The sequence below is a fragment of the Scyliorhinus canicula genome, chromosome 21 (genome assembly GCF_902713615.1).
Source record: "Scyliorhinus canicula chromosome 21, sScyCan1.1, whole genome shotgun sequence".
In the NCBI taxonomy this organism is placed as follows: Eukaryota; Metazoa; Chordata; class Chondrichthyes; order Carcharhiniformes; family Scyliorhinidae; genus Scyliorhinus; species Scyliorhinus canicula.
Window position 1 is genome coordinate 34,089,037 of NC_052166.1, and position 27,375 is coordinate 34,116,411.

The following is a 27,375-nucleotide window of genomic DNA, read 5'->3' on the forward strand; positions in this document are numbered from 1 at the left end:
GGGAGTGGGGAGCAGCAGCGGGGCGAGGGGAGCAGCAGCGGGGAGTGTGGAGCAGCAGCGGGGAGAGGGGAGCAGCAGCGGGGAGTGGGGAGCAGCAGCGGGGAGTGGGGAGCAGCAGCGGGGTGAGGGGAGCAGCAGCGGGGAGTGGGGAGCAGCAGCGGGGAGTGGGGAGCAGCAGCGGGGTGAGGGGAGCAGCAGCGGGGAGAGGGGAGCAGCAGCGGGGAGAGGGGAGCAGCAGCGGGGAGAGGGGAGCAGCAGAGGGGAGCAGCAGCGGGGTGAGGGGAGCAGCAGCGGGGAGTGGGGAGCAGCAGCGGGGTGAGGGGAGCAGCAGCAGGGTGGGAGGAGCAGCAGCGGGGTGACTGGAGCAGCAGCGGGGCAAGTGGAGCAGCAGCGGGGAGAGGGGAGCAGCAGCGGGGAGGGAGGAGCAGCAGCGGGGCGGGAGGAGCAGCAGCGGGGAGAGGGGAGCAGCAGCGGGGCGGGAGGAGCAGCAGCGGGGTGAGGGGAGCAGCAGCGGGGTGAGGGGAGCAGCAGCGGGGAGAGGGGAGCAGCAGCGGGGTAAAGGGAGCAACAGCGGGGTGGGAGGAGCAGCAGCGGGGAGAGGGGAGTAGCAGCGGGGAGAGGGGAGCAGCAGCGGGGTGGGAGGAGCAGCAGCGGGGCGAGGGGGGCAGCAGCGGGGCGAGGGGGGCAGCAGCAATGACTGAAGACATCGTCTCTGAGTCTCAGTGCGGCTTCTGTCCATCAAGACACTCGCTGGATATGATCTTCAGCACCGGACAAATCCAGGAAAAGTGCAAGGAGCAGCATCAACCAGTGCCCATGGCCTTCTTCGATCTCGCAAAGGCCCACAACTTAGTCTCCAATGGCGAAGCACCCTCCTTAAATTTTTCACCATTCTTCACATGCAAGCCATGATCCTCACCATTGGAACCACCACAGATCCAACATGTGCGCAAACTGGGGGCAAACGGGGCTGTGTTATCGCACCAACGTTCTTCTCCATCTTCCTCGCAGCAACACTCCACCCTCCCTGTTTGACGCCTGAGGAACAGAGTGTTTGAAGACCGAGACCTCAAATCCAGCACCAAGCTCATGGTCTACAGAGCAGTGGTGATCTCAACCCTCCTGTATGCATCAGGAACATGGAAAATGTACTGCAGCCACCTCAAATCCATGGAGAGATATCACCAACATCTCAAATCCATGGAGAGATATCTGCCTGCGCAAAAATCCTGCAAATCACTGACATGATAGTTGTACCAACACGTGTGTCCTCTCCTCGGCCAATATCCCCAGTATTGAAGTGTCAGTCACGCTCGACCAGTTGCGATGGGAAGGCCACATTGCTTGCATGCCCATTCCAAGGCTCCCAAAACAAATGCTCTACTCCAAGCTCCACAATGGCAAACAGTCACAAGGAGGGCAGAGGAAAGGCCACAAGGGCACTGAAAGCCTCTCCAAATAAGTGCAACGTCCCCACCCACGTGGGAATCGCTTGCCTTAGAACGCACAAACTGGAGAAAAAGCATCCGCCAAGGCCTCAATCACCTTGATCGTCACAGGATGGAGCACGCGGAGAGTACGCGTAAACAATGGAAGGAGAGCGCAGAATCCAGAGCGTTCCATCCCCCCACCTCATCAAGCACCATCTGCCAAACCTGTGGCAAAGTCTGCAGATCCAGGATCAGACTATTCAGCCACCGTAGAACCCACCTCCATGGAGTGGAAACAAGTCATCCTCGACACTGAGGAACTGCCCAAGAAGAAGAATCATGGTAACCAGTTACTTCCTGATGTACCATCAATTGGACGCAAGACACGATGAAGAGCCAAACTGTGACTTTAATCAGCTAGTTGTTAGACTACAGAGAAAGGCCGACCGCCGGGAAACCTGGGTACTTATACCCAGCCTCGGAGGCGGGGTCTACTTGCCTCTCGACCAATTGGTGAGCAGTCACATGACTAGTCCCAGCCAATCAGACGAGAGGCACATGACCAGCCAGAGCCAATGGGAAACCAATGCTCTGCACCAATGGCAGTGCTCCCACTCATATCACCACACTTCCAGGTTTTACTCAAGTTTGAGTTCGATTAAATTGCTTGCAGAGATAGAGGATGATTTTGACTTTTTGTGATCTCAGTAAAGAGGCAATAGCTAATTGTTAGATTCTTTTACGCTTCTCACACTTATAATTTTGGGAGAGGTGAACAATGGCTGCCAATTTGCTATTTTTCACCAGTGTTGGAGAGGGGGGTCTCAAGCATGTGTCATTTACTTCCGGATAAATGTGCGTTCAAATTTCTAGCCTCACATCTTGCACGGCAAACATTTTATAGTAAACACAAGGAAAGTAAATGAGGGATAGTAAATAAATCTTTTTTGGATGAATACCTTACTGCGGCAGTTCGAGACAATACACTGGAGATTCCAGTAACAACAAAGGGGGGGTTTTGACAGTGGGCAAAGACAACTATATATAGGCACAGAATGATGATGGTTAGATTTTGACTCTCCAGCTCCAGGATCCATACAGCCCGGGCCCCTGTCCTCGCGGTCCTGTCTTCACTTCTCTCTAGTGGCTGGGAATCATGCACTCCAGCATGATTAGGCCCAAGCCGGGTGCGTGGACCGCAAAGCCTACCACTTAAAGAGTGGATATCATAGAATTTACAGTGCAGAAGGAGGCCATTCGGTCCATCGAGTCTGCACCGGCTCTTGGAAAGAGCACCCTACCCAAGCCCACCCTATCCCCATAACCCAGTAACCTCACCCAACACTAAGGGCAATTTTGGACACAGGGCAATTTAGCATGGCCAATCCACCTAACCTGCACATCTTTCTACTATGGAAGGAAACCGGAGCACCTGGAGAAAACCCACTCACACACGGGGAGAACGTGCAGACTCCGCACACACAGTGACCCAAGACGGGAATCGAACCTGGGACCCTGGAGCTGTGAAGCAATTGTGTTAACGACTATGCTACTGTGCTGCCACGCTACCACATCCCTCCCCCATTACATTTTACAAAGTAAGCTATACACAAGGTCAAGAGACAAAAGGAAAAAGAGTTCATCACAGAATTAGTCTGTCTGTGGACCTTCAAGTCATTGTGAACCTTCTCAGTCTCCTATCCGGCTCCCTGTTCTCCAAGTTAGTCTTGTTGTCTTCAGAAGATGAGGGCTGAGGAGGCTCCATCTCTTCTGCAGGGCTGCTCGCCTCGCCAGCTCCTGGCTGGGCTGATTCTGAAATTCCCGGTTCCCTCTGCTCTGGAACAGCCACAGGAGTGACGGTGGCACTAATTGAACCCATCACTTCTGGAATGGGGGTTACCGTCCCCTGGCTCCTCACGTGGTTGACATGCTTCCACACAGTCCTGCCATTGACATTTACAACATACGATATGGGTCCAGATTAGGACACGATGCAACCGGCGAACCAAAGTGGGCCCGAAACAAAATTTTGAACTCGAACCAGGAATGACCTGTCACCTCTCTCTGACATACATTGATTTCTCTGGGGAGACCTGACACGTCTCCACCCTCCTCGCCAAATTTGGAAATATCAAGTCCAAACTAGATCTGAGGTGACAGCCCATAAGCAATTCAGCTGGTCATAAGTAGTTCAGCTGGCATGACTTCCGTGGTGGCATGGGGGGGGTGTTGTGGTGCAGGACAGTAGGAAGTTGGCCAGCTGATGGCACAGTGCCTAGTCTGATTGCTTCCTCATAGCATTTTTAAAAGTATGTACGGTCCTTGCCGCCAATCTGTTGGATGCAGGGTGATATGGTGCTATTCTGGGATGCTGAATGCCATTCATCCGAACAAAGTGTTGGAAATCGTCCCCGGTAAAAAGTGTGCAATTATCAGACACAATGGCTTCCGGTCGGCCATGTACAGCAAATACCTGGCGCAGGGTGTGCACAATAATCGCCGAGGTCGTAGCTCCCATCTCTTATTTGGGAGCCATTTGGACAAGAAACATCTTGCCCAAGAAAGGGCCTGCAGAGGCAACGTGTACTCTGGTGTATGGGCGACCCAGCCACTCCCTGGGGTGGAGAATGGCTGAAGTATACAACGATTGTTAAGTCTAAAGGGATGCATTGCAATACCACTTCCTCGACAGCTTTATCGAGTCCCAGGCACCAAATATAACTACAAGCACGCACCTTAATTTCTAATGGTGCTGTGTAATTTGAGTAAGAGGGGTTCCATCACAAGGGGCAGAATGGTGACTCGAGAGCCCCGAAGTATTACTCCATCCTTGTAGGTAAGTTCTTTCCTCTGGCTCAAGTAGAGCCTCAACTGTTGAGACTTCCTGTGGTGCCAAACTGTTTGCATCACCTGTTTCACCGTGGATAATACTGGATCTCACCGAGTTCAATTTTGTATTAGTCTGGATAACACGGTAAGGTGTTCAAGATGTTCAGCGGCAAGATCATTTCTTGGGGTACTGGCAGTGGCGCTTGTTTCTTTGGAAGGGAAGTCAACTCAATGTGTCCCCATCGGAGATTTGGGTGCTAGGCCTGTGTTGGAAAGTATAGTTGTAGGAAACGAAGCAGCAAGGCCCAACCTTGCACCCTGGCAGTTGGGGGTACTGGCTTGTCCTCTCTCAACGGTCAGTTGTTGTTACAAATCTCCGTAAACACATTAGTGAAACTTTTTAACACCATTGATGAATGCTAATCCCTGCTCACTACAAGGTTTGAAGATTGCAGAACTTGGTTTACCAGGCGCAAAGCTTCTTCTTGCTTCTCCTTCCATTGCCAACGTTGCCGTTTCCTTAGCAACTGGTACAGTAACACTTGTGTCATGGGCATGTTTGGAATGATACCATTCCTATGAAGGATTTCAGCTCGGCTCCATTTCTGAGTGCTGGGACCTTTCATATGGCTTTGACTTTTTCTTCAAGTGAGTGTATACCTGTGGCATACCACTCGGAACTCCAAGTACGTGACTTCGATAGATGGAAAGTACATTTCTGATGTTTAAGGCAGTCTCCCACATCTCTGAATCTTTAATACCCCTTCCAAGATTGGAGGTCCCATTACCTGAGCTATCTTGATCCCTTTGTCTCATGCGATTTTAGTTTCAGCCCAGAGTTTTTTCTGGATGCTGGGGTTATTTATTCAGCACAATAAAAACGGTTACGCAGCATATCGATTAGCGCGGCACCAAATTCACAGAGGTCATTTGCTGGAGCCTGGCTAGGAAGGCGGAGATCGACTCTTCAGGGTCCTTAACAGCAGAGTTGAAACTTGAACTGTTAGAGGACAATTGAGGCCCTAGCGTTAAAATGTCCCTCGACCAACATGACTAACTGGCTGAGGATTTTTGAGTTGGGAGCCTCTTGGGACGTAAGACTTCTTATCAGGTTGTAGGTTTGAATCCCACAAACTGTCAAAAGTATCTCCTTCTTCCAAACTTATCTGGGTAAAGAAATAGTGGTGCATTTATTGTCCTGGCTCCAGTCTTCGGCCCTCTGGTTGAACATGTCTAACTTTCCAATGATTGATTTTTTTCACTCACTTTTTGAGTGCAACCGTCAATGGTTCCCAATTCCCATCTGACATTGGAGGCGTCTACCTTCTCCCATAGAATCCCAAACTGCTGAAAACTAGGCCTTGACTCTCCAGCTCCAGGTTCCCTGCTGTGTGGGCCCCAGCTTCCAGGGCCCTACGTTTTCTCTCTATTGGTTGGGGTTTGTGCACTCCCTCACAATTGGTCCTGAACTGGTTACGTGGAGCCCAAAACTTACCCTCTTAAAGGGGCCGCACTACCACACCCCCTTAAAGGGGCCATGCTACCACAACTGCAAATCCAGGTCAGCTCCTCATATTTACACTAATTACATTATGAACTTGCTAGACTTTGGAGTGAACATTGCAGCGAACAGTCAGCAGTTCTGGTGCAAATTCTAACAAGGAATATTTGCAGGGATCTGAATGCAGACAATTTTGCTTTTTACCGATATTGGAAAAAGATCACCCAGAACAAAGAACCAAGTTTCCAACAAGAATAAAAGAACTAGGGGCAGGAGTAGGCATTTTAGCCCCTCGAGCTTGCTCCGCCATTTACTATGATCATAGCTGATCTCATCTCGGCTTCAACTCTACAATCCTGCCTGCTCACCATAACCCTTCATCCTGCTCCTAATTAAAAGCCTCTCTATCTCCTCCTCAAATTTGTTTAGTACTCCAGCATCCACTGCACCCTGGTGTAGAGAATTCCACAGATTCACCATCTTTTCAGTGACGTTATTCCTCCTCATTGCTGTTTTAAATTGGCCACCCTTTAGCCTAAAACTATGGCCTCTCATTAGTTGAGAATGTCCACTAAGGGGAAACATCCAATCTACGTCTATCTACCCGATCAGTCCTCTTTAGCATTTATATACCTTAATTAGATCTCCTCTTATTCTCCTAAACACTAGCGAGTATAGGCCTAAACTGCTCAATCTCTCTTCATAAGACATGTCCTTCATCCCCGGAATCAATCTAGTGAACCTTCTCTGAACCTCCTCTAATGCCTATGAATCCTTCCTCCAGTAAGGAGTCCAAAAATGTCGTAGCACCCCAAATGTGGTCTCACCAATGCCCTATACAGTTGTAACAGCACTTCCCTACTTTTAAGCTCCATTCCATTGGCAATGAATGCCAAAAATCCATTTACCTTCTTCATTACCTGCACATTAACTTTCTGTGATTCATACACAATGACACCCAGATCCCTCTGTACTGAAGCACTCTGAAGTTTCTTTCCATTTAGATAATAAATGGCTTTTTTATTCATCTGACCAAAATGGATAACCTCACACCTATGCACATCTGCTGAAGTTTGGCCCACTCATCTAACCTATCCATATCCATTTGTCGGTTTCTTATTTTCCCACCTATTTTAGTTTAATCTGCAAATTCAGTGATAATAAATCTGGGATTTTCTACCTATTCACGCTGGCAGGATCTTACAGTCCCGCCAACAGCACTCACCCCACCCCGCCATGGGTTTCGAAGCAGCGTTCAAAGGGAACCCCAAGTGACAATTGTGGGATTAGAAGACCTCGACACGGTTTGGCACAGTGGCACAGTGTGGCACTGTTGTCTCGCAGCGCCAGGGACCCAGATTCGATTCCCGGCTTGGGTCACTGTCTGTGCGGAGTCTGCACCTTCTCCCTGTGTTTGCGTGGGTTTCCTCCGGGTGCTCCGGTTTCCTCTCACAAGTTCCAAAAGACGTGCTTATTAGGTGAATTGGACATTGTAAATTCTCCCTCAGTGTGTAGCGACTAGGGGACTTTCACAGTAACTTCATTACAGTGTTAATGTCAGCCTACTTACGATACTAATAAAGGTTAATAAAGATTAATTAATGTTAATTTCATCGCCGGCCACTGGTGAGCTGTCCTCCACCGCTGCAGAACATGCCGCCATGGAGGGGAAGGAAAATCCCGCCCTTTATCCCTGCATCCAAGTCATTAATATGGATTGTAAATAGTTGGTGTCCGATGATCGAACCCTGTGGCACATCACTAGGAACAGCTTGCCAACCAGAAAAATACCTTTTTATGCCCACTCTTTGCCATCTGTTGATTAGCCAACTTAATTTAATCAAAAACTCAATTGATCATTGTGTTATTTCAGAAGAGTTTAGAAATGATATTCAAATTGAATCTAATTATCTTTTCAAGTGACCATTCCTAGGAATTTTCTTTCAGTCTGGAAAGGATGAAGTGCTTGACGAGATTTAGAGGGTTAGTCAATAAAACAACTTGTTACCAGTCACTGGAATGTCGATAGAAGACAGGATATAAGGACACAGCGTTCTGGTATCAAATCTATACGGGATACTTTAATAACAGATTTGGACTGGCACAGTATCCCTTGGAACAAATGGGTTGTAAATTTCAATAATACTTGGATAATGTTACCAGTGAAACCATTAGTCATGTTCTGGTGTTGGAAAATCTAATTCCAGACTCAGCTACTTGACAACACAAAGTTCCAATTCCCTGATGGCAGAATGCTGGCTTAAGTTCATTGCGCATAATTATATAGTTTAGTCGAAGACTGTATGAAATGTTTTGCTAACAAGTATAGGCATAGGTTTATCAACCTCTTGACAACGTGTAAAACTGCAGATCAATTGTACATTAAAAAGCCCTCAGCTTTTTAAAATCTCAATGCCAATTTGTTGCTCAGGTGTGAGTTAATAATCTGCCCTACACACCTACCAGGCTCGGTCCCTTGTGACGGGCTGAAGGATTTACTTTGCAGGTTTGAATCCAAATTTGGACGTTTTTTAAACCACACTTGTACAAATTAATCATTGCAGCACAGTACATCCACCGTATGTGTAGCACATCAAAAACTGTACTTTTTTGATGTACAACCCTTTAGCCAAAACTATGGCCTCTCATTAGTTGAGAATGTCCACGAAGGTAAATATTACAGTCCAAATCAATCCATACTAAATCAATATAATACTATACAAATAAAGCCCTCAATCTGGACTCTGACAGTTTGAGAAGACAGTTCCACAGTAAAACACTTGCTTTTCTGTCTATTCCACAGATTAATGCCAATCTGCTATGTCACTAAGTTGTGAGAAAGAGAGGGAGTCACCTTTTGCAAAGCTTTTACAGGAATTTTCTGCCTCAATTAAGTCTGGCTTCTCCACGAGACACATGATTTTGTACATTTTCACCTCCTATCCTAATACTGAAAAACAAATTAAGCTAAAAATTCCATTGAACAATTAAACTGCAAATTTCAGCCCCATATTTTATCCATCACTGGGATTGCTCACTTGCAACACTGCAATATGGCTCTTACTCCGTCAAGGCAAACTACAGATACTAGAAATCGGAAATTAAACTGCAAATGCTGGATACAGCAGATCAGACAGCACCTGTAGAGAGAGAAACCAAGTTAGCATTTCAGGTCAATGACCTTTCAGTAGAACCCCTTACTTTGTCAACTCTTCCTATTTATACATTTAGAAATTTGGGGTTTTGGACCTTGGATCACCTGAAAATTTCCAGACTGACATGGACAAATTATTTTTGGATAAAGTTAGCAAGGAATGTGACTCCAAGGCAGATAAACAAAGATGAGGTAAAGAACTTCCACAATCCAATTAAATTGTGCAATTGGCTTGAGGGGCTGTAAGGCCTTCTCCATTTTCCATATTCAAGTGCTTGATTCTTGTTGGTTGTGTCATTACATACCCCACAGTTAAATACATTGATAGTGACACCTTTTATTGTAATATTTCCAATGAAGTTAGGCTTCTCCATGTAGGTAACACTACATTGATTGTTCAGTTGATTAGCATGTGTAAGTCGAGACAATGACACATCCAAACACACAGAAGGCGAGAGCTTCGATGGGTTGTAAGAGGATGAAGACTGAACTCCAGCGAAGCTTCTGTCGAATCCACTCTAGCTAGCCATTTGAATGTACATGAAAGCTGCTTGGAGATAACTTTGCCACTGGGTTTAGCTGTGGAAGAACTGTTTGGCCTGTGCTTGGTGCTTCCTTACAGCAGTGGAAATGAGTTGAAACTCACTGGCACGGGTGCTGGACCTGCGCCACCAGAGTGCCACATTCTGGGAGTCATCCATCAAACTGCCTGGCAAAGAGCTAAAGCAATGCAACCACTGCAAAGGAATGGAGCCAATGTGAATGACAATGTACAAGCACTCTGCAGCTAGAACAGCCAGGCCACCTGGTAGAGGAACTTGGGAGAAATTTCAATCGGAACAAGAGGGTTACACCCTGTTCCTTTCCAAAAATTTCTGTATGTTCTTTATAATTCATCAGAAATTCAGACAGGGCCTCTGTTTAATATCTCAGTCAAAGAGAAACAGAACAACTGTTTGATGAACGTGTTAGGACATTCAGTGAGGCCAGACTCGACAGCCATCCTGCAGATCATAAGGCTTAATAATCAAAGTAACGACAGTACACATTGGATTTTTAAAAAATGGCAGATGCTGCTTATATCCCTTCCAACAAATCTCTTGTTCAGAAAAATTCAATCATTGAGAAAATTAAACGAAGGGCTACATTTTACTTATGGAGATACATTGAAAGGGTGACAGGAAAAGGGGGAAAATACACCCGGCGTGATTTAACCGCTGTGTTGCACCCGGAGTGGATTTGGGTGCACTGGTAAAATAGCGGAAAAGGCCAAAATTGTGATTAGCACCGGGCATGAAGCAATTTGCCATCTAACCGGCCCGCTCTCGATGGTGAGTGCTGGATCACGGCAAAATATGGCCAGCATATCATTGACCAATTATCACCAATTTCCGTATCATTAGCGAGATTGAAGTCGAATGTAAGAATGAACCAGTTCCCCAGTGAGAAATCATGCGTCATTTAGCACTCCTATTTAAAAACGTGAAGCTGGCGCAATGGCTACTGAGGAGGTGAGTCGCCATTTCCATTTTTTGGCATGCAGGTAAAGGCACTGGAGGTGCTGCCCAGTGCTTGGGTGGGGGAGGGGGCAACCCTCAGGTGGGTTAGGCTTGGTCGGTGGCTGAAGCATTCCAGGTCAGGGCTCGCCCTGCGTCGGGGGGTGGAGGGAGTGGGTGAGGGGCTTTTAGTCTGCAAAGCTGGCAGGCCATCTTTAAATATTGTGGATACACTTGACGGGGGCAACTGCAGCTGCTGCCTGTCTGTCCTACCAAACACTTCCAGGACAGAGCCCTGTTTTTGATTATATGCTGAAGGGCACTTCAATTCCCTCTGACTGTGAGCAGCCTCTCGCTTCACAGCTGAAGGCTATTGCTAATGAGGAATTGGTCTTGTTGGTTGTGAGAGCACTTCACAGCTGCAGTTTGTGTTCGCTGCTTGCTCCTGCCAGTGGCTGTGGATGCCTGGAGGCTGCTCTTGCTGTTTCCTTCCTTTTCGGTTGCCGGAAAGAAGGCCATTTCTTTCTTAGATACATGGGTCCTGGAACACCGGGATCAGGGGGATGTATGGATCCAGAATGCAATCCGGTTTGAGGCTTCTTAGAAGATGCTGCAAGACCTGATGCATGACATTGACCCAAATGGGTCACCTGATGATGCCCTTGAGGAAATTCTTTTGCAGATTGCTGATGCTTTTGTTCTTGGTGTGGTGAGTGCGGCATGCAACTGGCCGTCATCGTGGGTTAAACAAGATGGAAGTCAAGGATATTCAACTGCAATTTGAGCACAAGTGGAATATGCAGATGCCAGGATTTGGTTCTGCTGAGATTGAGCTGTGTAGAGGGGCCTGCGCAGCTGCGGCTCCTGGATGGAGAATGACACTGATATGTGGAACAAGTAACACATTGATTCCGATCATGGGCCTCACGGTAGCATGGTGGTTAGCATCAATGCTTCACAGCTCCAGGGTCCCAGGTTCGATTCCCGGCTGGGTCACTGTCTGTGTGGAGTCTGCACGTCCTCCCCGTGTGTGCGTGGGTTTCCTCCGGGTGCTCCGGTTTCCTCCCACAGTCCAAAGATGTGCGGGTTAGGTGGATTGGCCATGCTAAATTGCCCGTAGTGTAAGGTTAATGGGGGGATTGTTGGGTTACGGGTATACGGGTTACGTGGGGTGATCATTGTTCGGCACAACATCGAGGGCCAAAGGGCCTGTTCTGTGCTGTACTGTTCTATGTTCTATGTTCTATTTCTACATCAAAGATCTGGACATGATAACACATTCTCAGGATTATCCTCAATTTCTGTTGAGGAACCTGCGAGGAGTGACACCATTGTTTGTTTTTGTGTAAATTAGCTGATATAGCTTTGTATTGGAATGGTGACATTTCCTTATTATTTAATGGTTAGTGTGTCATATAGAATGTTATGTAGTTGATTTTCATATCTTTAATAAACAAAAATATTCTCAAGTACTGCCGCAGGGCTTGTTTTCTGATGGCTCCTGCTGGTATCTGCAAATGCTGAATGCCGTGTGTTTGTTTGCTGCTGTCTTTTCTGCATCTGCGACCTGGAGTAAGGGAAGGGGGAGAGAAAGGCAGATTTATCCAGACCAGCAACTTGATGAAGGTGTTGAAGAAATGCTTTTGCAAATTGCTGGTGGCTTTATTGTACTCTTGATTGTTTAATGTTTAATGTCTGTTTGGGTTTCTTTGTATAAATGCACTGTTGTAACTTTGTGTTTGTACTGATATCCTGTAGCAAAAAGGTACTTGTGTGTATATGGTGCCTTTTCCTTGTCATTTAATGGTTCATGTGATATATGGGCCGTTAAGTAGTTTGCTTTCATCTTTTTGTATCTATTGTTGACTGTATAATAAATAAAATACTCTCAAGTTGTGCTGCAGCTTGTTTTTGCTGCTTGCTTCTTGTGGCTGCAAATGTCTGGAGGTTGCTGCTGCTGTTTCCTTCATTTTCTGTAGCCTGGAGTAAGGAAAGAGAGGATGGGAAGATGACCTGCTGCCTGGCTGGAGAAAGGGAAGTGGAGCTCTTTCTCATTTTTGACGTGCCATGGGTCGGTGGGATTTTCCACTGTTGGGAAGTCTATTGCTGGGAGCTGCAGGAGGGAGAGGTAGAGGCGGATTGATCTGAATGAGCAACTTGATGAAGGTGTTGAAGAAAAGCTTATGCAAAGTTCTGATAACTTTATTATTATGAGTGAGGTAAGTGCTGCATGTTGACCAGCATGATGCTGTGAGTCTAACACGCTGGATTTCGGGGCTGTTTTATGGCACCTTGAATGCCCGTGGAACATGTGAGTAGCGAGCTTTGGTTCCGATAAAATTAGGCCGTAAAAGAAGGCCTATGCAACAGAGGCTGCACAGCAAGGATAGTGCATTCTGTTGAGTACCTGCATGGGGGTTGGTTTTCTTTGTACAAAATACTGTTGTAGCTTTGTGTTTGCACTTTTATTCTGTCACGCAAAGGTACTTGTGTGTATATGGCACGGTGCCTATTCTTGTTGATTAATGGTTAGTGTGATTTATGGACTGTTTCATAGTTAGTTTTTGTATGAAGGTACTGTTGGCCATTTAATAAACGTAATATTCTCAAGTGGATTTGCTTGGGTATACTTGCCTCTCAGACGATGATTATTGCATCACATTTCAATCAAACTTTGAAGCCTGAACAGTTTGCCTGACCTCTAGAAGTGTCAGCAGCATAGAGGCTGCAGCCAACAGTCAAATACTCAAGAGCTGAGCTGCAGCACTGGGAATAGACCCATGACCAAAAGGTGAATGTGTGAGCACATGAGCATGGTATCCCGAATGTTCCCGGCAGGGGCCTGTGATCCGGGGTCTAGGGGTGCCTGCTGTGGCCAGGGGTGAGTGTGCAGAACGAGGTTTTGGTGACTGGCACTCTGAGGGAAGATGGAACATGAAAAGATGGGCGGGGCTTGGGGGATTTGAGGGTCCCAGGGTGGAAGACCTAATTGTCAGTCTCTTTCCTTTCCATCCCTTAGAGATACCAAAATGATTGGTGGTGTCGATTCGGCAGAAGATGCCCTCGAGTTGCTGGTGGCAGCCCAGGTGACCAGACATCGGAGAAGGCGCCAACGTTGACACAGTTTGGAGACAGCATCCCATGTGCAGGGTGCCACTGCACACCCTGAAGACCCAGCCGGCCATTAGGCTGAGGAGGGAGCCAGAGGGGGGACACGAGCAACAGCTCAAGGTTGATAGGCATCATTGCATTTTCAAGGAGATGATGGGTAGCATGTGCTGCAGAAGGCTCCGTCTCAACAAAATGACAGTGCGGCACCTGTGCCATATCCTCACGGACTTGGCACCCCACATATGAGAAGAACACCCCCTCCCGGTGGCCGGAACCTTTATGCCATTGATTCATTCCAGGGCTCGAGAGGGGACTTGGTGGGCATTGCACAATCTACAGCCCACAGGTGATTCCGGGAGGTATCGCATGCCCTGCGTATTCCCGGGCAGCTGACTATATCAACATTGAGTTGGACCAAGCCCACCAAGATTCCCAGGCTGCAGGATTCTCAGCCATCACCAGGATGCCACAGACGCAGGCGGTAATTGATGTCACCTTGCACGCATTGGGCCGTCATGGAGTGCCCTTCATTAACAGGAAGGGGTTCCACTCCATGAATGTTCAACTCGTGAGTGACCACCGTCTCTGGATCCTGTACGTGTGTGCCGCTTCCCAGGGAGCGTGCATAACCACTACATCCTGCAACACCTGGAGCTCCCTGGCCCTGACACATCAGATGGAGATGCTGCAAGAGAATAGACGTGTGATTAGTGAGAGGGGAGAAGCATTTTGCCTGACATGAACAATTCACCTGAGACAGGTCATCTGGGTGAAGCGACAGTGGATCTTCATCTCTGCAGCACAGGCCAACCTCGCTGTCGGTGACTGCTCTCTCCTCGGTCAATCCCGCGATCTGCAGGTCCTGTTCCTCATAGAGGGTGAGGGCAAGTTTCTCAGGTAATCTGAACCCCCCCCTTTCTTGACCCTTCCCCATGTATTATGGGCTACCTCCCCCTGTGGGGACATAGAGAGGGAATTGAGGGCAGCACACTTGTTGGATCAGGGGTCTCTCGAGCAGGTATCATTTGTGAGCACCTCAACTAGACATGTTGGGTGACAGAGGGTTCTGAGGACCAAGCACATAGATCAGTGTTGGAAGGATTAGAGGTGTCAGCCAGCAATCTTTTGTGGGGGAGGAGGGAAGTTTGGGAATTTGAGATGTGACAGGTGGAACTGATTCTCGGAGAGAGGTGGTAACTTGCTCTTGCAGCTGAGTGGAGTCCATTAGTCTTCTCCCAGCAGTGCACAGCGGTCCTCCTCATCATGCTGCCCAAACAGACAGCCACTACCACTGCCTCCCCGTCAACATTGCTGACCCTGCTTCTGGTCCTTCCACCCCCTCAGGGAAACAGGATGCCCCGTCCGCATCCAGAAACCTAGCCAGGTTAGCATTGCCAAAGCGAGGAACAGGTCCATGGCGTGCCATGCTTCTGTGTTGACTGGAGTTCGTGGTGAGGAAACATTTAAAAGCAGGTCCCCATAATTAGCAGTGAGATGCCGAAGCGATGGCCTGGTGAATCAGATGACCAGACAGCCAATGATGGTGAGAAGCTGGTAGAGGCTCATTTTCGGGACTAAGTACCGTTAAATACGAGCCACTACAGCCATCGAGAAACATCCCAACATCTGACCCAAAATAATACTTCGGGAAAATTCTGTTAAATCACGCCCACAGCGTCTGAAAAAAAAAAAAATGGGTTTATGATTTTGATATTTTTTTAATATCTTGAATAATACCAAAAGCAAAGAATCTCTTCAATGTACCCTGAGGTAACTCTTTAATAGTTACTGCACAGTCAGTTAATTCTTGGTCACCATCCGTGATTAGTGAGCACCATGTGGATTAACCAGATTTAAGTCTTCAAATTTGAATGACCTAATTATCGTAAGGGGGTTTCAGTTTGGATAAATGTTTGTTTTGATTAGCGGTGCCGTCTTTGGAAAGGGACCCCTTGCAAAATCCAATCCTGCCTATTACTGTCCTGTAAAAAACTGCTGAACCTACAAACTCCATTTTTGCAGATATGCCTGATCCCTGCCTCTATTTAACTGATTGCTTAATTGTAACTTTGGCACAGAACTTGCTGGTATTCAGGAATATCTTTCATTTTGCAATATGCAAACTGATATTATTCTATAGTGACCAAGCATCATGCCAAAGACATCAACTGATCTTCATCCCTCACATACACAGGTTGCTTATTTCTAGAATATTCAATAGTTTCATATTCTTTGTGGATTTCTCCTCTTAGCTGAACTAACACAGTTGGTTCTCTTTATCCCATTAAGCAGATAAAAGGATTTTGCATAAAGATCGACATTTTGACATCTAGCCAATTCTGTTCAGATTTTTAGAAGCTCTTCATTACATAATATATTGTAATATTTAATTCATTCTTAAGACTTGGATTGACCTCACTTTATGAAAGGCAGTGAACAGAGGCTACAGGAATGACACAGACAAGACTGTACAAGGGCTGCAAGTTCGCTTCTCGTGGAAGGGATCTAGAAATTGCACATTTACAAACTTGGAGGTTCAGGTTGGGACCTGGAATGATAGCACACATCTTCTCTTATATTCCCCCTTTCTAACCAGAGAGCACCCTTATGTCCCTCTCTCATTGCATCTGTTAAAAGGCACCGTATGTAGACAGGAGCCGGTGAACTACTTAAGCTGCAACCATTGACCTTCTACAAAGTAAGGGCATGAAGATTTTGGGCACAAACAGCAAATGAGGGAGAGTCAGAAAGGAAGGTTGGAATGAAACAACTTATAAGCTCAAGGATTCTATTCCTTGAAACACATTCCTTATTCATGTATTAACTCACTCACAATTACCTCACCCAAGATAAATTTTATAGTTTAATACACTGCACTTGTCTGCCAGTTAACTTCAAGGGTTGTCTTACTGCCAGCGTTCTGATGTTCTGAAGAGTTTTGATTCATGGGGCACTGGCATCAATATTGGGGAAAGAGGGAGCTGTTCCATTGAGATGGGCTCCACAAAAACTGGGCTGATGTCAGTGTTCCTGGTGAATCATATTATTAGGGCTGCGGCCAGGGATCAAAATGAAAAGGTCGGGGAGGAATCAGAGGAAGGGGAATTTTAAAATTGAAATGAGAAAAGTTGATACAACGGAGTTGCGTATGGATTTTGCAGAAAGACATGCAGAAGGAACGGAAAGCTTAACAATAATTGTGCATCAGTAAATAAGGTTCATACAAAGAAATGCATTAAAAGAATAAAGAAAAGGCCCTTTATCTGGATGCATAAAACATTAATTGTAAAATAAATAAACGAGCGTCACAAATGGATATAAATGATTTCATTGAAAGAGCTGCCTGGTAAAGAAGCTCAAAACCCTTTGAAATCATGGGGCCTGGGGGTGGGTGCAGGGCTTCCAGGAAAATCCAACAAATACACTTCAGACGTTCAACATCAACATTTCCTGATGTCATTTGAGAGTGTGCCAAAGCAGACTTATAGAGCGGAATTTTCCTTTGGGCCCAGGGCAGGTTCAATGGCGGGCAGCGGACGGATTTGGCAGGAGTGCAAAAATCGTTTTTATGCTGCTGTGAATTTCCTCTGGTATCTTTCGCTATGGTGGATTGGGAAACGCTTTTGGAGGCTGGCATGAAACTGATTTGCATCGCGCTAATGGAAGGCAATGAAGGTTCAACTGAAATCTTTCACCCATGCTAGTAGGAAATTTGCTGATGTAAAACATATTTGGATCAGAGGGACATGCAGAAGTCAGGACTCTCCTGAACAATGCCCGGGGCTGCCCCCGGACTCGAATCAGTTTCAAATCCAGCAACCCTGGACCATGGAACAACACAGCAGTGGGTGGGGGAAGCATCAACAGTTGGATCTTCTAGTTCAGTGTCAACAAGGAGGTCCACCTTCCAGCCTCAAAATGTTCGTGGAGATCCATTTTCTTTCTTCAATAGTGGGTCAGTGATGTTGGGCACCATTTCAATATGGTGCCCGCGTACAACAGCGGACAATGCACCATCAGGGTATCAAAAGCCCCGGGTGCATAGCTAATGAGGTCAGGGCAGACGATATGGCATGGTTTGGCGATGGCCTTCCCAGCGGGAAACACTCCAAGTTCCTGCCACCACCATGGCACTTAGTCACATTTAGGAGAATTCCACCTGTAGAATTTGTGTGTGTCTCTGGAAGAGCAATGATACATACCTGCCGAACTGAATCCCAAGCAACCATGTCAGTCTCCCCGGTCCTATTCAGGATCACAGAGCTAATAGTTCACTGAACGTTTATGGCAATTAAGGGCTGTGGTGAACTGTTTTGAATGTTCCAAGTGCATGAACAGAAAAGCCATCTTTCACTGTCACTGAGTCAAAATCCTGTATCTCTTTCCTTAACTGCAGTGAGGGCGTACCTACACTACATGGAATGCAGTAGTTCAAAATGTTGGTTCACCACCACCCTTCTTGAGGGCCAGTAGAGATCTACAATAAATGTTGGCCTTTTCAATGCTATGAATGAAATTAAAAAAATATTTATCACAAAAGTATGATCAACCTAAAACTTGCATGGCTGGTCCGTAACACATCTCTCTCATGAATAAAATAACCCTCAGATGCAGTCAGCATAGATATATCGGGTGGGATTTTCCTCACCTTCCTGCTACGTCAGGAGGCAGCTCATCAGTGACCCATCGTTGTCACCTAGGGATTATGCACCCCTTGCTGTCATAAAACTCGCGGCGTGGGTGCGCTGTCGGCTGGACCGTAAGAGCCTGCCAGAAAAAACAGTTTCAGCTGCTCTACATGACAAGCCTTGTATCAAGGTATTTTATTTGTGATAATTTATTATTTTTGCAGTGGAGAAATATTCTTGACAAATTTAGAAACAGAATGTCAACATGGGGGTTAAGCTGGAAGAATTTACTATTAATTTATCTGAATAGCAACAGATTTTATGGGTGACACAGTGGTGAGCATTGCTGCCCCACAGTTCCAGAGACTCGGGTTCAACTCCGGCCTGGGGTGACTGTCTATGTGGAGTTTGTACCTTCTCCCCCTGTCTGGGTGGGTTTCCTCCGGGTGCTCCGGTTTCCTCCCTCAGTCCAAAGTTGTGCAGGTTAGGTGGATTGGCCATGATAAATTGCCCCTTAGTGTCCAAAAAAGGTTAGGTCAGGTTACTGAGTTATGGAGATAGGGTAGAGGCGTGGGCATGGGTAGGGTGCTCTTTCCAAAGGCCAGTGCAGACTCAATCATCCGAATGCCCTCCTTCTGCACTGTAAATTCTATGATTCTATGAGTATTGCACGTTACTGACATTTATACAGTGCAAATTTTCAAATTCATCCATCCAATTTAATCGGCGGAGACATGGTGATGTTGGGTTGTAGCACCGGGTATGGTTCTAAAAGTGCTGCTTAATAAATGTGACTCACGGTTTGAGCCAGGAAAACAATGCATGTAAGACATATGGTCAATGCATACAAGAACGATGGGATCACCTGAGATATGTCGCAAACATTAACTTCCTTATCCTAATGACTTGTTGAAGCGCTAACTACCTCTTCTGCAATTAATGGGAGTTTGTCATTTCTGCTCAAGCTGGTGTTTCTGTCTGGAAATTAGCCTTGGCGCCAAATGTTTAGCTCCGGTCTTATAGGCTTCCAATAACCTCTGGATACAGAAACACCCATGCTCATTTAGTTAAAGTTTGTACTTGTTCTGCACAATTGTAAAAAGAAATCTAGGAAACATGATGGGAAGGGAAGAGAGAACTGTTCAGTTCAAACCCAAACAGGAAATGTTATATAAAATGATTTTCTAAAGCTATTGAATTTAACAAGAAGAATTTTATGGGAAGTGAATGCTAATAAGATCAGATGCCGAACAGCCAGCCAGTGACATGTTTCCTCTAGCGATTAAATGATCTTTATTTAGTCACAGCAAAACAAAGTTGGTAACTTAGATAATCGTCTGAAAGCTATAAACAGCAGTGAGTATACACCAGCGACAGAAGAATTGGGGAATATTGCAAGACACTTTGCATTAAGAAAACAGACAGGACAAAGATATAAAAGTGCGTCGTAGATAGGGAAAGATTGCACAAGTGGAAGTAAAACAAACAACGCTAATTCCACTTTCCTCAGCTGTTCTATCTATGTTATTTTTATTTTTTGCATCTTTCCCCTTTTCTCTGAATCTTGTGCATGTGTATTTCATAGTTGAAGGACCAGCTTGGATTCTTTTTATCCCAGTCTTCCGTGTATTACAAGAGAATATGCAAAAACCCCCACAGGAAAATTGGTCCACTCTATATATCAAATCAGGGCAAAGACAAGCGTAGAAGCACTATCTTGATGACAGCTGGAGTCTCATCTCTGTTCTGCTTCAAGATCAGGAACACAATTTAACGCCAGTTAATTGTGATTGTTAACTGGCCAGCAACAGCTTTCTCACGATGAAGCACAACTTCCAAATCTGTCATAGATGAGAACTGGGAAAGCATCTTTTCGGTGGATTGACATTTCCAGCACTATTACTGAATGTACAACTCTGAATGATCGTTAACTCATGGGAGCATCCTTGTCTGAATTAACCAAACTGATCCTTTCCAGAAATGAAGGAAGATATTTCTCGCTTCCAGTTAGTCTCAGTCTCTGTCTGTCTCCTGATGAAACAAGTTAATTTATACAAATGGTCTTTACTCTTCTTTCGCCTTGAACACATTTGTTCTTTGCTAGGATACACAGTACCTGCATGTGGACACCTATTGTTCTCCTGTACCTCGTACAAGTGGATGTTATTCATGTGTGGCGTTAATAATTTATGGTGGAGATGAGGAAAGCATCTTGAGTAAGCCCATTTCCACTAAGAAGCGCCTAATCCTTGATCCCAGAGCGGTTTTGAATGGTCAGGGTAGTTTCAATGAGAGTGTTAGCCCACTTTGACCAAGGTTCCATGCTGAGCTGGAAAGGCTCAGCTGATTAATATTATCAAATGGCAGGAAATTGGCCATGAATATATTGATATCACTGTGCAGGATCTGAAACAAGGTTTACAGCCTGGATAAGGGCAGGCAGGGGTTTGCTTTGGTGCAGAGTTCCAGAATCTCCAAGCCACTACTTCTTCCTGTCCAGTATCAGGTAACGCAGCATTAAAAGCGACAATTAATTCTAGAACTGTGTGGCTCAGCTACAAATAGATGCAGTAAGTGAACAATGTATGGAAGTTCAACAACCTATTTGAATACGTTTTAAAGTTTGGGAAAAGGGTACGAAAGCTTATGGTAACAGACTGGGCACATGAGATTAGGACAACTACTTGTAACACTAATATGAACTGGTTAAACTGAGTGACCTGTTTCTGTAGTATACAATTTTGTCTACAAAATTATGAGGGGCACAGACAGATGGATAGTCAGAGGCTTTTTCCCAGGGCCAATTACTAGGGGGCATTGGTTAAAGATGCGAAGGGCAAGGTTTAGAGGAGATGTACGAGGCAAGTTTTTTACACAGAGGGTAGTGGGTGCCTGGAACTCACTGCCAGAGGAGGCGGTGGAAGCAGGGATGATAGTGACGTTTAAGGGGCATCTTGACAAATACATGAATAGGATGGGAATAGGGGGATATGGACCCCAGAAGTGCAGAAGATTTTAGTTTAGACAGGCAGCATGGTCGGCACAGGCTTGGAGGGCTGAAGGGCCTGTTCCTGTGCTGTACCTTTCTTTGTTCTTTATCTTTGTATAATTTGTATTTAATTCTGTGTATTCCAGCGTAAATCATTATCCGTTTTTGTATAACCTGCCCGTATCCTATTGGCTGGGGACAATAGTTTACCCCATGTACCTTGGGGTATAGGAGCTCTCCCAATGAGGGTGGTGGGGGGGAAGGGGTGTTGGGGAGTGCGATTGGTAGCAGTGAAGCTGTATAAATAGAGCTGGTCAGTGTAGTACCGGCTAGAGAGGGAGCCAGTAGTGAACTACTGGTGCTGTGTATATGTTGTAAATAAAGTTACTTTCTGTTTAGTTCTACAAACTCATGCTGGATTCTTCGTGTCCCTCACAGTTTTTAATATATATATGCAAAATATCAATCCGAGGGCTATGAAATTATAGGATACAGTCAAAGGATAATCTGGTTTTCATTCATACCTCAAACATCCACTTGAGCCGAAACACAATTCAAAGTACTATGTTAGAAATTTAGCAGTGCCGTAAAGCAGCTAATAGATGAACAAATCCATGGGGTTGTGAAACATAAACCTAAGTCTTTATTATGTCAGGACTTTCGGAAATCCTGTTGGTAATGGAAAACTACATTGAAAGCTTGTTTTTAAAACTGTATGTTTAATTTCGCCTATTATTTATTCTCCCCACATTCTGAAGTTTCTGAGCCCGTGCTGGGGTGACATTTGGCAATGTAAGAATCATTGCTCTCCTCAGGGTTCAGAGGGACCCCAGATAACAAAAATCCCTGACAGCAACACTAAAGTTTTTACCTTTCACCTTTAAAACAATGAGGTTCATTATTTGTTTCTTGACAAGCACATCAGTACCCAACAGCAAACAAGACGTTTCCAACTTAGCACCAGAGGGATTAATGCACGTTGCACTTAAATCAAAAGCAGATCAGAAATAATTACCACACCCATTCATTCTCATCTACAAGAAGTCATTGGGGGAATTGCCTCTACATGCATAGAAACCCTAATTTCAAATGTTTGATTTCCAATGACAATAAATTCAAATAAAGAGATGATAAGGAAGCCTGAAGAACAGAAAATGACTTTAAACCTGTACAGTCCACTTCATTCAGTGGTTGTACACATCTATCATAGATTCCTTTGTCCGAACTCACTGTTACCACTGCTACTTATTTAGGAATATTCGGGATATAATTTGTTGTGCAGAGGTCTTGTGGCGCAGTAGGTAGCATTCCTGCCTCTGAACCAGAGGCTCTGGGTTTGAGATCCTCCCAGAACCTGATGGCCAAGGAGGGTGCGTTCATAATGCAGCCAAGCAGATAGTGTCAACCTGCAAACTCTTCCTAACATGCCAGTGTTGCAGTTATGCCCTTTAGCACCCAGCCAGCTCTGTCTGTGGTGGTACTACCAAGCTACTCTTGGTGGTGGAATTTTTTGTCCTCCACCCAGAGTATTCGACCACCTCCAAGTGCTTCCTCCAAGTGGTGTTCAACATGGAGCAGTGCTGATTCATCAGCTGAGGGGGCATGGTATGCAGTAATCATGTTGCCCATGTTTGGCCTGGTGCCTTGAGACTTCAGGGGGTCCAGAGTCAATGTTGAAGACTTCTTCCTGACCGTATACCACTGTGCCACATCTCTGCTGGGTCTGATCTGCCAGTGGGACAGGACATACCAGGAATAGTGATAGGACATGATATGTAAGGTATGATTCCATGAATATGACTATGTCAGGCTGTTGCTTGACTAGTCTGTGTGAGACATCTCTTCCACTTTTGACAGAAAACCCAGATGATAGTAGGGGGGTGGGGACTTTGCAGGTTTGATAGGATTTGCCGTTGTCTTTTCCAGTACTGAGGTGGATCCCGATTGGCCTGTCGGGTTTCATTCCCACACAACTGAGTGGCTTGCTAAGCCATTTCCAAGGGCGTTTAAGAGTAAACTATATTTCTGCAGGCCACATGTAGGCCAGGCCACAGCATGAGTGAACATAGATACATTGGAGCAGGAGAAGGCCTTTTGGCCCTTCGAGCCGTCTCCGCCATTCATCACGATCATGGTTGATCATCCAACTCAATAATCCAATCCTGCTTTCTCCCCATAGCCTTTGATCCCATTCTCCCCAAGTGCTATATCTAGCCACCTCTTGAATATATTCAATGATTTAACATCAACTACTTCCAGTGGTAATGAATTCCACAGGCTCACCACTCTTTGGGTGAAGAAATGTCTCCACATCTCTGTCCGAAATGGTTTACCCTGAATCCTTAGACTGTGACCCCTGGTTCTGGACACACCCATCTTCCCTGCATCTACCCTGTCTAGTCCTGTTAGAATTTTATAAGTCTCTATGAGATCCCCCCTCATTCCTCTGAACTCCAGCAAGAACAATACCAACCTAGTCAGTCTCTCCTCATATGACAGTCCTGCCATCCCTGGAAACAGTCTGGTAAACCTTCACTGCACTCCCTCAAGAGCAAGAATATCATTCCTCAGAGAAGGAGACCAAAACTGCACTCACTACTCCAGGTGTGGCCTCATAAGGCCCTGTACAACTGCAGCAACACATCCCTGCCTCTACATTCGAAACATCTCGCAATGAAGGTCAACATACCATTAGCCTTCTTTACCGCCTACTGCACCTGAATGCTGAACTTCAGAGACTAGTGCACAAGGACACCCAGATCCCGCTACACACTCCCCTCTCCCAATTTACAACCATTCAGGTAGTAATCTGCCTACCTGTTTTTGCTTCCAAATTATATTGCATCTGCCATTGATTTGCCCACTTGCCCAACCTGTCCAGATCATGCTGTAGGATCCCTGCATCCTCATCACAATTCACCCTCCCACCTAACGTGGCATCATCTGCAAACTTTGAGATGTTACATTTTGTTCCCTCATCCAAATCATTAATATATATTGTGAATAGCTGGGGTCCCAGCACCGATCCCTGTGGTACCCCACTAATTACTGTCTGCCAATTTGAAAAGGACCATGAATTCCTACTCTTTGTTTCCTCTCTGCCAACCAGTTTTCTATCCATCTCAATACATTTCCCCCAATCCCATGCCTCCTCAAAACCTCTTATGCAGGACTTTGTCAAACACCTTCTGAAAGTCCATCAACTGGCTCCCCCTAGTCAACTGTACTGGTTACATTTTCAAAGAATTACAACAGATTTATAAAGCATGATTTTTCCTTCATAAATCCATGTCATTCATGATGGTTATTATTTAAGCCTTTATTGAGTTTCTAAATTCCACCACCTGCCATGGTGGGATTCGAACCCAGGTCCTCAGAGTATTATTCTGGGTCTCTGGATTACTAGTCAAGCGACAATACCACGATGCCACCGCCTCCCCTGAATTTCATTGTCTCTGAGCACAGAACATTTGCGGACACTTTTCACTAATCGTGACCACACAACCACAATCCACCAACTCCATCAATAAGATTCAGGGGATGTTTGGATTACTGGAAACAAATTGGAGATGTTCCAGTATAATTTGCTCCAGTTACCAGCTGGAATAACTTTAAGCTACCCTAATAACATGGCAAGGCACAGCTAATTGACTAGCAAAATAAAACATTCCAGCCATGCAAGAGGAGGCCATGTGCAAAAACAGGATTTTTAAAAAGTGGATTTGCATCATACCACAGTCCACACTGGGATGTTTATATGGATGCCAAGTTGCTTGGCAGTTAGCACTCCAGCTCTAGGACTGGTTCTGAGGTCATTATCTTGTATTTCTACCACTCCAGTTTAATCCTGAGAGTTTATACTGGACACTTGAAAAAAGCTTACCTGTTTCATGCTATCATTGCATTTTCGAATGTAAACTGAGCTAATATCTCAATTTGACTTTCGAACAATCGATATCAGGATTCGGCAAAACACAAGACAAATCACATTGGTACAGTTGCTCTCCAATTTGTTTCCTGCCTGTCTTGAAGGTTCTAACTTTCCCTGGATTTCCTCTTTCCATTTGTGATGTTCCGGATTCTCAACAAATTGACCATTGTGTTTGCAAACTGTTTGAGAATGGAAGAGATCGCAACTAATCCTGATCCATTTTCAGCGGAAGGAATTAGATCGCTATTGAGAGTGGCTTCCCCTCTCCCCCTTCCAGCACAGGGACCTTGGTCCCAATATTTACTGGGTGCTTCCAGTAGGGGCTGGTGGAGGGGATGGGGCGGGGTTATAAACTGGAAATGCTGTTTCAACTGCAAAACCGGTTTGATATTTTATTTCCTGTTCCTCCACCAGATAGCCAGCATTATGATCAGCTGGGCTGCCAGCTGAGCAACAGAGTTCTTGCAAAAAGGCTGCAGCCATTCGAGAGGCAAGTCAATTTAACGGTGATAGGGCATGGGTCAGTAAATGCTGAGGAGGTGGACGGGGCGGGGGGGTGGTTGGATCAGGAAAGTTGAAGGATCCTTTGGCGTGATCTCATCTCATGTGGTGGGCTGAATTTCAGGGAACCAGGACTCCTCGTCTCCATATATTAAAAATGCAAACTTTGTTAAAATTAAGGCATGCATCTTTTTGAAAGGGTTTAAATGCCGAGCCACCTTCTGGCATTGGTGATCACTTCAATCTTCTCCCCCCACCAGCTCACCCCACGTCCTTGCTACTGAATCTCACCTCTGTTAAAACTAGTCATGGACAGTGTGTCACGACACCTTTGGCTAATACACAGTCAATTCCATTTCCCCTTGACCCAAAATCGCAACGCAGCTAAGATTAGGGGCTAGTTTAGCTCACTGAGCTAAATCGCTGGCTTTTAAAGCAGACCAAGCAGGCCAGCAGCACGGTTTGATTCCCGTACCAGCCTCCCCGGACAGGCGCCGGAATGTGGCGACTAGGGGCTTTTCACAGTAACTTCATTGAAGCCTACTCGTGACAATAAGTGATTTTCAATTTCATTTTAATTTCATTAGATTTTATTATAAACACCCGAGGTCGACGTTGATCACAATAAACCACAGTCACCATGTTTGCAACTTTAACACAAGTAACCTTTTATTGTGTACAGCATTATAATTAAGTGAACAGAAAATGTAAATTATCATCTAATACCCCTTTCCCAACCCCCCTATTCCTAGTTACACCCTACCGTCTACACACATACACAGACAAACAACATAGAGGGGAAAAGGTGGTGGAAAGGATAAGAAAATCTTATTAAAAATGAAAGGATCATTGATGCTGGTGGAGGGGATGGCGATCTTTGATCTGGGATGACTTCTAGATTGTGTTTTTCTGAAGTTCAGCCTTTGTTTTGATACTTCTTCCTTCTAGACTTGAGATGATTTTCTCCAACGTCTCTGCAGACTCAGCATCATTCACAGTAAAAGATGTGTCGAACAATCACTGCGTTCAGAACAATGTCTGCCCAGTTCTTTCAGAAAGAAGGAACCAATCATTGACCACTGCCAGGCAGAATACTGTCCCTGGCCAACCAACCAGTTGCCAGTTAACCATTGACTAATTCCCTCCAAACCTGGGCCGGGATTCTCCCCTACCCAGCGGGGTGTGGGGTCCAGGCATGATGGAGTGGCGTGAACCACTCAGGCATCGGGCCGCTCCAAAGGTGCGGAAGTCTCCGCACCTTTAGGGGCCAAGCCCTAACATTGAGGGGCTAGGCCCACGCCGGAGTGGTTGGCGCCCCGTTGGCTGGCGGGAACGGCCTTTGGTGCCATGCCAGCTGGGGCCAAAGGAACTTCGCTGGCTGGCGGAAGTCCGCGGATGCGCTGGAGTGTCAGCAGCTGCTGACATCATCCCCGCGCATGCGCAGGGGAGGGGGTCACTTCCGTCTCCGCCATGGTGAAGACTATAGCGAAGGCGGAAGGAAAAGAGTGCCCCCACTCTTTCAACAGACCCGCCAGCCGATCGGTGGGCCCCGATCACGGGCCAGGCCACCGTGGGGGAACCCCCCGGGGCCAGATCGCCCGCCCCTGCCCCCCAGGACCCCGGAGCCGCCCGCGCCAACTGGTCCCGCCCATCAGGTAGGTGGTTTGATCCACGCCGGTGGGAGAGGCATGACAGCGGCGGGACGTCAGTCCATCGTAGGCCGGAGAATCACTGGGGGGTGGGGGGCGTCGACCGTGCGGCGCCATTCCCGCCCCCGCCGAATCTCTGATGCCAGAGACTTTGGG